We start from the raw sequence: 11,085 nt of genomic DNA, 5'->3' as shown, positions 1-11,085 counted from the left end.
CACCAGACCACCAACCAGGAAAGTCCCAACAAACCTGTAATCTTGTAAGTATAATGTTTCTCTTAGTTCTGGGAGCTGCTCTAACAAATCAATCAAACCCAAGGAGAGGGTTGTTGGAACTTCTAATCTATAGCCAGATACCCAGAGGCACAGGTGACAACCTGGACCTGGCAATTGGCATCTGAGTGTGGGGGGACAGACCCATGGGACTGAGCCCTTACCCTCTGGAATCTGATGTTATCTCCTCTCCAAACAGACAGCGTCAAAGTCGAATTGAATTGTAGAGATGTGTCACACACAATAGCTTGTGTCAGAGAACTCCTGACACCATTGCTGGACCAAGTGCAGCCAAAAATAAATAAATACATAAATAAAGCAGTGTGTACATGCTCCTCCCCCCGAATTTTTTTTTAAAGGAAAAGCAAATGTTTGTTAGATTATCTTAAAAATGCATTTCAGTATACATTAGGTGCAGACAATACTGTTTGATTCCACATATATGAGATTTCTAGAAGAGTCAAATTCATAGAATCAGAAAGCACATTGGCAGACATCAGAGGCAGAGTCGGAGGAAAGGGAATGGGTGGTTAGTAGTTAATGGGAAGAGAGTTTCAGTTTAGGATAGCGAAAAATTTGAGAGTTGGATGATAGTGAGAGTTGCAAGACATTGTGAATATACTTAGTGCCCCTGAGCTGTACAGTTAAATATGGTTAAAGTAGTATGTTTTATATTATATGATTTTTACCACAGAGAACTTTTCTTTAAGAAAAAAAAAGCAAATATTTGAAAGGCAGAGCCATTACCACTCAAAGATATATGGTCGGTTAGAATGCACTGTAAATGTGTAAGTCAAAAGATGGATAAAGAATGCAGGGTTTGGGTGTGAATGCAGTGACACTTTTGGAGCCAGAGCACCTGATTATCAGCCTAGTTGGAGTACAGTCAAAGAAAACTTTGTCCAGCCTTATCCTAAATAAACATGCCCCCACATTCAATAATGGATGTGATCCCTGAAAGTTCTCATCTATACCATGGTTATAATTACCATCTACATCTCATTTGAATCCTGTCTGGCCATTTTGCTTGAACAATGTTCTTTGGTTTCTGATGCATAACAACTTCAACAACTCAGTGGTTTTACAGCAAAGCTCACAGGTCTTCAGATCAGCTGAGTCAGGCTGGACCCAGGCTGAGATCAGCTGGACCCAGGCTGCAGGTTGTGTTCAGGTCAACTCCACATGGCTTCATTCTGGGGTTTAGACTGGAAGGCCAGGGGATCCCCAAAACATACTCTTTCATGTTAGATCAGAAGAACACAAGAAGTCAAGCCAAATGTGAAAGTCTCTGTTTATAGCTTGTCCACAAAAATTATGTTGATCAAAAAAAGTTACATGGCCAAGGCCAAGATTAGTGAAAGAAAAATGCTCCTCCCTCTGGGAGAGTCACTTCAAAGTTACATGTCAAAGGGTGTGAGCATAAAATTCTATTTCAGGGGAGTGAAGAAATAGGAATCTGCCACCAATTTGCTCCAGCCCCATCTATCCATCTACCTACTAGAGACAAATGCATTTGGATATCACTAAGGCACTTATAAATTCAATGTGAGCAAAACCAGACCCATGATCTGTCTTCTCCTCACCCTATCTGTGCCCACAAGGCCCATTCCTCCTCCAGTGTTTGCTGTCCTGGTGAATGGCACACCATCCATTCACCCACCCATGTAAGCCAAACCCTGGAAGTCATCCTTGGAGTCCCTCTCTCCATCACCCTCCCTAAGTCATCAATCACCTGATCCTGTTGACTGATCTCCTAGATGTCTCTTAAGTTCATCCACTTTTCTCCATTTCTAATCCTTTTGCCTCTTCTTAATATCTTCTGTTTCTGTTTGGTCCATACCATTTCTGTCCTTTATTGTGCCCATCTTTGCATGAAATGTTCCCTTGGTATCTCTAATTTTCTTGAAGAGATCTCTAGTCATTCCCATTCTATTGTTTTCCTCTATTTCTTTGCACTGATCATTGAGGAAGGCTTTCTTATCTCCCCTTGCATTCAAATGGGTATATCTTTCTTTTCTCCTTTGCTTTTCACTTCTCTTCTTTTCTCAGCTATTTGTAAGGCCTCCTCAGACAACCATTTTGCCTTAACAGTCAATCCTAAAGGAAATCAGTCCTGAATATTCATTGGAAGGACTGATACTGAAGCTGAAACTCCAATAGTTTGGCCACCTGATGTGAAGAACTGACTCATTTGAAAAGACCCTGATGCTGGGAAAGATTGAAGGCAGGAGGAGAATGGGATGACAGAGGATGAGATGGTGGATGACAGAGGATGAGATGGTTGGATGGCATCACTGACTCGATGGGCATGAGTTTGAGCAAGCTCTGGGAGTTGGGGATGGACAGGGAAATCTGCAGTACTGCAGTCCAAGGGTCGCAAAGAGTTGGACAGGACTGAGAGACTGAACTGAACTAAACCATTTTGCCAGGGCTGCTGTCTCCTTTTGCCTGAGCGATTGCTCCCAATGACCCTCCTCAAATCCATTCTCACCCACTTCTCTCATATCTTTTGCACTATAGACAGAGTGGCATAAAGTAGGACTTCCCTGGTGGTCCAGTAGCTAATACTCCACACTCCCAATTCAGGGAGCCTGGGTTCAATTGCTGGCCAGGGAACTAGATTCCACATGACACAACTGAAGATTTAGCAGGCTGCAACTAAGATCCAGTTCAGTCAAATAATAGATAATTTTTTTTAAATAATAAAATGTGGCTACTAGAAAACTTCTTTAAAAATGCATATAATATGGTTCTTTTGCTTAAAGCCTTTATGTTGCTTCCCATTGTCAAATGAGGTCCTCAGCATGATCCAGTCTGTTTCTAACTGTGGATCCATCCTTCTTCTCGCTGCCCCCGACACCCAGTTTGCTGTTGTTGTTTAGTTGCTAAGTCATGTCCAACTCTACTGCGACCCCATGGACTATAGCTCAGCAGGCTCCTCTGTCCATGGGATTCTCCAGGTAAGAATACTGGAGTGGGTTTGCCATTTCCTCCTCCAGAGGATCTTCCTGACCCAGGGATCAATCCTACATCTTCTACATTGGCAGGTGGATTCTTTACCACTGAGCCACCAGGGAAGCCCAGCAACACTCAGGTACCACTACTCTTACTTATGTTTCTAGATGGCTCTTAGCTCCTCTGACTCAGAGTCTTTACCCGGGCTCCTCTCTCTCCTAGGAACTCTCTTACCCACATCCTTTGCCTATTTAACTGTTTTCAGCCTTCAAATCTCAGCTCAAACATCACTTTCTCAAAAAATCTTTCCTCTGACCTTGACAATGACAGAGTTCTCATTATATACGCTCTTGGCACAAAATATCTTTTCTGGACCATCATTAGGGTGTTTATTATGTGATTCCCCAGGAAGGGAACTCATGCTGGAAGGAACTTAATGAAGGGAACGGTTCCAGAGATTCTAGACACAGGAGAAGTGACTATGGGAAGCCCTTGACATCCCTGGGGCTGGAGGGGAGATGAGGAAGGAGAAGGTTATCAGAGCTGAGGAGCTAGAGAGGCCTGAAGGGCTCTGGGAACTCTGGTGAGAAGCCACGTGGGCGAGTTAGAATGACAGCCCCAGCTAGCCGGAGAAGAGAGCAGCAGCTCATGGCTTCCCCTCCTCCGACCCTTCAATCCCGCCAATCCGTGCCTTCTGCCATCTGAATGGACCAGAAAGCCAGAGGGCGGAGGAAATGCAGCGCATCAGGGCAAGAGCAGAAAACAGCTCTGAGAGCAAACAAGTTATTTGTCCTCTGAGACCAGCAAGTGATAGATTCATTTCTGCAGTGATGTCTGCACCTCTTGGTGCCCAGACGAGACAGAGCTCCCTGAGCAGTGATGAGGTTCATTTCACTGACCGTTGATTCCTCAGCGGTTTTCATAGGGATTAACACTGCTCCTTAATATCAGCTGAATGAATGAATGAAAGACATTCAAGAGAGCCTAAGAACGGAGGAGAAGATGATGTCCGCCGGCATTGGCTTGAGAATGGGCACACTTTCTAGCCTCCATCCCTTCCCTTACCCTAATCCACTTCTTTTCCAGAAATTTCCAATTAGGGCTTATCATCCTAATTTGGAGGAACGATGATGGAAGAATTGGCAAAAGGTTGTGATGCTAATTGTCCGTATTCTCAAACATACACAGAGAATTTCTCTTCTTTTTTTCAGCCACTAGAGCAGGGCCGTGAGAAGGGTGCTTTGTAGTTTTCAGAGCCTATTCCTATCACAGCTGAATCTGCCTGATGCCAGACTCCTGTTTTTTAAGGTGAGTATTCAATCATGGCTTCCTCTGAATCTGAGCAAAATGTAATAAGATGAAAGATGAAATAAAAGTCAACATGCTTACATTTATAGCCATCTCACAAATGATTGAAATGGGTTATTGGCACCTATGTATTTGGCTTTATTTCCAGAACTTGTCATGAAAGTATTTAAAACAGCTTCAGGGAACATTTACATTTTGGGTAAGCTATCTCGTGAAAATGACAACTTCAAGAAGAAATAATCATAACTGTGGATGGGGTGGTGCTTTCCCTGTTGGCTCAGTGGTTACGACTCCACCTGTCAAAGCAAGAGTCGCAGGAGACACAGGTTGGATCCCTGGGTTGGGAAGATCCCCTGGTAAAGATAATGGCAATCCGCTCCAGTATCCTTGCCTGGAGAATCCCAAGGACAGAGGAGCCTGGTGGGCTACAGTCTATAGAGTCTCAAAGAGTTGGACACGACAGAGCGATTGAGCACACACGCACACGGATGGAGGGGAGTGGAGGGTGGAAGAACCTCAGTGAGATACTCTGCCAGGCGTCCTTTCCATTCGTCCTACCTGTTGGGTAAAATTGTGTAGGAGTCTCCCAGGACCCCCTATGTTGGCACTGGTAGAAGAATCAGGCAAACATCCATGAACATTCACTTCTTTGTGTGTTTTTTCCTTAGAGATCTGTGTGGGAGAGACAGCAGGGTTTTGCAAACATCCCCACATTGCTCCGTCACACTTCCCAGCATCCTCACCAGTGGGCAGGGTTATGTGATTGGTTCTGGCTGATAGTCCCTGGTTGGGAATGACGTGTGTTATTGCCAGGCCAAGGTATAGACAAGCTGCCTAGCACCTGTCTGGGACTCTTGTTGAGAAGCACAGCTTGGAGTGCTGACTCATACACAGAGAAAAGATGCTCTAAAGGGTTATAGTGACTCACAGCAGATGTTTTGTAAGAAAGAAACCTCTGCTCTGTAAAGCTACTGAGATTTTGAGATTATCTGTTACAACTGCAGCATGTGCTAGCCTATCATGCAGGTACAGTAAAACCAGAAACACTTATAAAAATCTTGTTTTGTTTTTTTTTTAATCGTTTTGGTTTCTCTTTTCTCTTTCCTTTGAGAGTGTGAGGAGTACACTGCAGGGAAAATAGCAAAGTCTAAAAATAGAAACTATTTAGAGTTTAGTGATAGTTTTTTTTTTTTCCAAATATATATCTAGGTCTAATAATTAAGGGCTTCCCCAGGGTTCAGTGATGAAGAATTTGCCTGCAATTCAGGAGAACTGGGTTCAATCCCTGGGTCAGAAAGATCCCCTGGAGAAGGAAATGGTAACCCACTCCAGTATTCTTGTCTGGGAAATCCCATGAATAGAGGAGCCTAGTGAGCTACAGTCCCTGGGGTAGAAGAAAGAGTCGGACACAATTTAGCGAATAAACAACAACTAATAATAAAAGAACAGATTGGTTAAAATGGACAGGCCAAATTCTTCTTCTGAAGCCATTGAACTTTTACTACAGAGCACCTCCTAGGGCACCTTCCTGGGCAGAAACTTCAGTCTTTGTATGATTCGGGGAGGGAGTGTTGAAAGAAGGCTTTTTATGGCTCAGATGATCATATCACCTTTCCTCAAGAAGACATTGTTTTGTTGGACTAAAGCTGTCTCCTAGTAACATAAATACTTAAATGGACACTTAGGAAGACACTGAGGATACAAAAGATAAAATCACCCCTCAATGCCTGAAGGCATTGGCATGCCAGTGCTCTTGTACTTATAGCAAGACTTGAAAACCAGTGACCAGCCGTGAAAAAATTAACCCAGATCTAGAATCTCAGAGCCTACAAAACTATTTGATCACCCTATTACATTTCTCTCATATCCCTTATCATCATCTGAAATTATTTTTTTATTAGTCTACTTAGTTATTAACTGCTTCTTCCCTTAGGAAGTAGCACCACAAGAGCATTCATCATTTATCTCCAGAGCCTAAAAGAGAGGCTGGCACAGAGTAGAGAGAGGCTCCATATCATTCTCGCTGAATGAATGAATGAGTGATACAGAAATGCCACTGTCCACAAACACAGACACAGGATCTGGAGAACTCAAGCCTGGACGGTGTGGATGAAGAATGTCACCTGCCGTATCCATAAGCAAAGGATGTTGGGGCCATGTAGCCAGCAGCACCTAAGCCACCCCAGAATATGCACCCCGAGAGGATTTCTGGACCTGAAAAGCAGGTCCTGGCCCTAGAAAATTAAGGTGTGTATGAAAGGATTGGTTTCAATGAACCTAGATTCTTGCATCTTTCCATATACCGAAAAGCTCTAAGTTCACTGACTTGCGATGTCTAGTTTTCTTCAATTAACAGTAATATTTTGATGTTCCAACTACCTGGTTTTTGTTGCAAAAACTCCTATATCCTGGCTTCTCCCTTACCTCTTTGGAGCAGTCCCTCAGAGCTGTTTGAAAAGCTGTCTCCCTAGCTTGAGTCCTCAGCAAGTCCATCGAATAAAGCATAATTCTCCCTTGTAAGCTGTGCATTTATTTTTCAGTCAACAATAGTTTTTTAGTGTTCCGTGTCTATAGATGCTACAAGAATTCATGAGTGTGTCATTCTAATGGATTGCTTTGGACTATATTTTCATGAAAAGTAATACAGAAAATATACCCAAATTTTTGTGAAGTAAAATAACCCCTGAAATACTTAAATATTATGCTCTGAGCTGACACCTCTTAAGCACCATTTACAATTCCTTTTTTAAAAATAATTTTTAAGGCCTTTAACATTTTTATTTATTTTTGGCTGCACTGGGTCTTTGTTGCTGCACATGGGCTTTTGCTAATTGTGGTTCACAGGCTCCTCATTGTGGTGGCTTCTCCTGGAGCGCAGGCTCTAGGGTGTGCGGGCCTCAGTAGCTGTGGCCCACTGGCTCAGTTGCCCGGTGGCAAGTGGAATCATCTCAGACCAGGGATCGAACCTGTGTCCCCTGCGTTGGCAGGCAGATTCTCAACCACTGGACTACCAGGAAGTCCCATTTAAGTTCCTGGAAGCCTGGCCTTCCCGCGAGGCTTTGGGGCACTAGGTTGGCCCCAGAGGCTGCTTGCGCTCCATCTCACTTCACACAGGTGCGACCTGCCCGCTCTGCCCTGGCTGGGCTTCCTCCTGGCAGAGCTGGGGATGCTCGGACCACTCAGGCAGGCACAGCTACCAGTGAGGGGGGTCAACACAGCCTCAGATGCAAACCTTTGACCAGTCAGAAATGGAAGTGGAAAAGCAGTACAGTCTTCTTTCTTTCTTCTACATGTAGTGGACCATCTTGAGTCTCTGTCTTCTGAAACACTTCTTGGAAAAGTACCCTTGAGTTGGAGCAGGTGGTGGCGGGCTTCTCCCCTCCACCCCACCCTTGTCTCTATTCCTGTTCCCTGGAGATTTTAATCTCTAATAAATATTAGCCCATACGTTTTGCCTCCAGCTCTATCACCTGGGAACCCAGGATAAAACATGGTCTAAACATTTTCTCCCAGAAGTTATGATAAACATCAAAAGGAAAATATGACTTTAAAGTTAAATATCTATTGTGTGCACATTTTTTTTTTCATGTTGATGCCAAATAGTATAAAGAAAGGTCATCTGCTTTGGGGAGCCTTTGAAACCTCAGTGTAAATGAGGTCCACATTCCTGCCAGCAGAAGCACTCCCATGGATTTGGTAAATAAATATATGCAGAAGAAATTAATGCCTTTCATCAGTAAATTTTATATTCACAGCTCTTTCAGATTTTTATATATTTAGATAATTGCATAATATAATATCTTTATATCTTTAAATAATTATCTCTTTATATCTTAAAAAAACTTTTACACAAAGAGAAATGGAAACATTAAACATTAAAAATTAAATTTTGTTTTAATTAAAACAACTGAAATTGTTTTAATTGAAAAATTAAAACATGTTTTAATCAATATGTTTAAAGTGAAATAATAAAGAAGAGCTGGAACAGGGTATAAATAGTCCAAGTTTTCTCATCTTCAATAAAGGTTTCTTACCCTGTACCTTCCTGCTTGCTTCTGCAGACCTAAGTCTGTTAAAAAGCACATGGAGAAGGACTTCTCTGATGGTTGGGTGGTTAAGACTCTGCACATGCACTGCTTTCAAAGTGTAGTGCTGGAGAAGACTCTTGAGAGTCCCCTGGACAGCAAGGAGATCAAACCAGTCAATCCTAAAGGAAATTAACCCTGAATATTCATTGCAAGGACTGATGTTGAGGCTGAAGCTTTAGCTTCAAAACTTTGGCCACCTGGTGCAAAGAGCCGACTCATTGGAAAAAACCCTGATGTTGGGAAAGATTGAAGGCAGGAGGAAAGGGAGATGACAGAGGATGAGATGCTTGGATGGCATTGTTGACTCAATGGACATGAGTGTGAGCAAACTCCAGGAGACAGTGAAGGACAGGGAAGCCTGGCATGCTGCAGTCCATGGAATTGCAAAGGGTCAGACTGAACAACAACAAACAACTGAACAACAATAAACATTTACTAATCAGGGAAGGGAGGGGGTGCAGAGACAAGGGTGGGGCAGTCAAGAAACTCTAGTGCAGCCTTGGGAGAAGGGGCCTGGTTCCTCTTCAAGAGATATACATAACAATATCTTTGAGCTCTACTGAAGAACTAAAACTCCCAACAAATGGAAGATGTTAGTTAACTCCTTACTGAAGCATTCTTCATTCCAGAAAGAACGTCATAGTCTGATAACCTCCGGAACCGCAGAAGCTCATCAGGAGACCATCTGAGGCCAAGTTGAAGGAGTGCAGGCCCTGAACACACCCCAATCTTTATCAGCAACCCCATGCTACCACCACTGTTATAAATACTCCCCAAGTCCCCCCAGGATGGGACGTACAGGTTTTGAGGGCAAGAGCTCCCTGTGTCCCCCTTTGCCTGGCAAAGCAACAAAGCTATTCCTTTCTACTTCACCCAAAACCGTCTCTGAGATTCAACTTGACATTTCTGCACAGAGGCCGAGTTTTAGCATCAATCTCTTGTGAATAATTGTTTAGATGAGAATTCACATGCGTCTCTCAAGAACAAGCCACAGTTTCCAAATACAGGACAATTCTATTCTTGCTTTAGAGTGAAGAATTTATTTAACAATTCAGGGACAGTCTTTGCTAAAACATGGAATTTATATTACTAATCTGTTTGCTTAATATTTCAGTCTACATACAAGCCTTGCTACATACAAGACTCTCCTAAAGAAACTATTTGGATACTTACTGACATTTGCATGACAGAAAAGGGTCATTTCCAGACAGGCACCAAGGATAAAGATGGTTTCTGGACCAACACAGCAGAAAAATTGTGAAGAACCTGAAGAAGGAATTCATAGGGCCTGGACTCCATCTCAGGCCTGTCTGTGCTGATCGTGCTCGGCCACCTCTCCAGTGGACTCTGAACTCCCTGCTTAGTGCCTATGGGAATGACAATGGAAGGCTAAGACCCCCTCCGGACAGGGGAACCTTGAAGATCATATCCAGGTTACTCATCACCTAAGAGAAAACAGACACTAATCACCCCTGCCTCCGGACACTATCTATCAGAATGTAAGCACAGGCTTATCGGTTATTAATTATTTGGAATGTAACTGCGGGCTTACTGATTATTGACTGTTTGAACACATAACACGTAAATGATGGGGTTATTGTAGTTGTATTTACCCTTCCTTTGTTTATGTAAGTCTCAAGGGAATTGGGGTAGTGGGTTTGGACACATGGGGTATAAAAGATTTTCACAAATGCTGGACGGGGTCCTTGGCTAAGAGGAGACTCTGCCTTGGGCCCGCCGGTGTAATAAACTGCACTCCACTATCTGCATTGTCCTTCTGAGTGAGTTTGTTTCCCGGAAAGCGTGGCTGTAACAAACCAAAACATAACAGGTGTTCAGCTTTTAAAAAACCTGATGCTTCAGTCCCTTCAGATGTAACTCATATTCACCCAAACAAGGGCATTGGGGAAACTGTCATTGGAGGTGTCTCAGGGTCTTTCCTGGTGGTCCAGAGTTAAGATGCTGCCTTGCAGTGTAGAGGGTGTAGGTTCCCTTCCTGGTCAGGGAAATAAGCTGCCATATGTCATGGAGTGCGGTCAAAAAACTAAAATTTTTTTTAAAAAATAGGTGGCTCAAAGGAATTGCTCCCTTTCCTTCACATCAGACCCTCAGAATAGCTCTAAATTTGATGATTATTTTGGGTATCTACCCTAGTTGATATTTCATAATTTTACGCTCCCAAATATTTACTTGCTTATAGCATGGTTGATGTTCCAAATGTTTTTCTAATTCTGACACTAAGTATAGAGCATGTGTGAACGCTTTTTTCCCCCTCACTATTTAATTTCTGTTCCTTTTAGCTGCAGTAAAGATCCATGTAATTATGAAGAAGGAAGAGGTTTATGCTTCTATAGTACCAGTTTGGCAAAATGTCCCATCCGGCTGCCTGTTACTAAATGAATTTTGACAGGAAGTGGGTAACTTCCAAATTGAGCCTCATCTGAGCAATCTTCTCCCCATCTACAGGAAAAAATCCTCTGAGTTCCTCTCTGATTTGTACAATTGGACATATTCCTCTGGCTATAGCAGTGAAGCATCAACTCTTTAACCTTTTTAAACTAATCTATGTGGCGCAGTGGTAATGAACCCACCTGCTAAGACGGGAGTTGCAAGAGACACAGGTTCGAGACCTGGGTGGGGAAGATCCACTGGAGTAGGAAATGGCAACCCACTCTAG

This window comes from Dama dama, chromosome 33 (genome assembly GCF_033118175.1).
Source record: "Dama dama isolate Ldn47 chromosome 33, ASM3311817v1, whole genome shotgun sequence".
Lineage (NCBI taxonomy): Eukaryota > Metazoa > Chordata > Mammalia > Artiodactyla > Cervidae > Dama > Dama dama.
The sequence above is the reverse complement of the archived record's forward strand: the minus strand, read 5'-3'. Positions refer to the sequence as shown.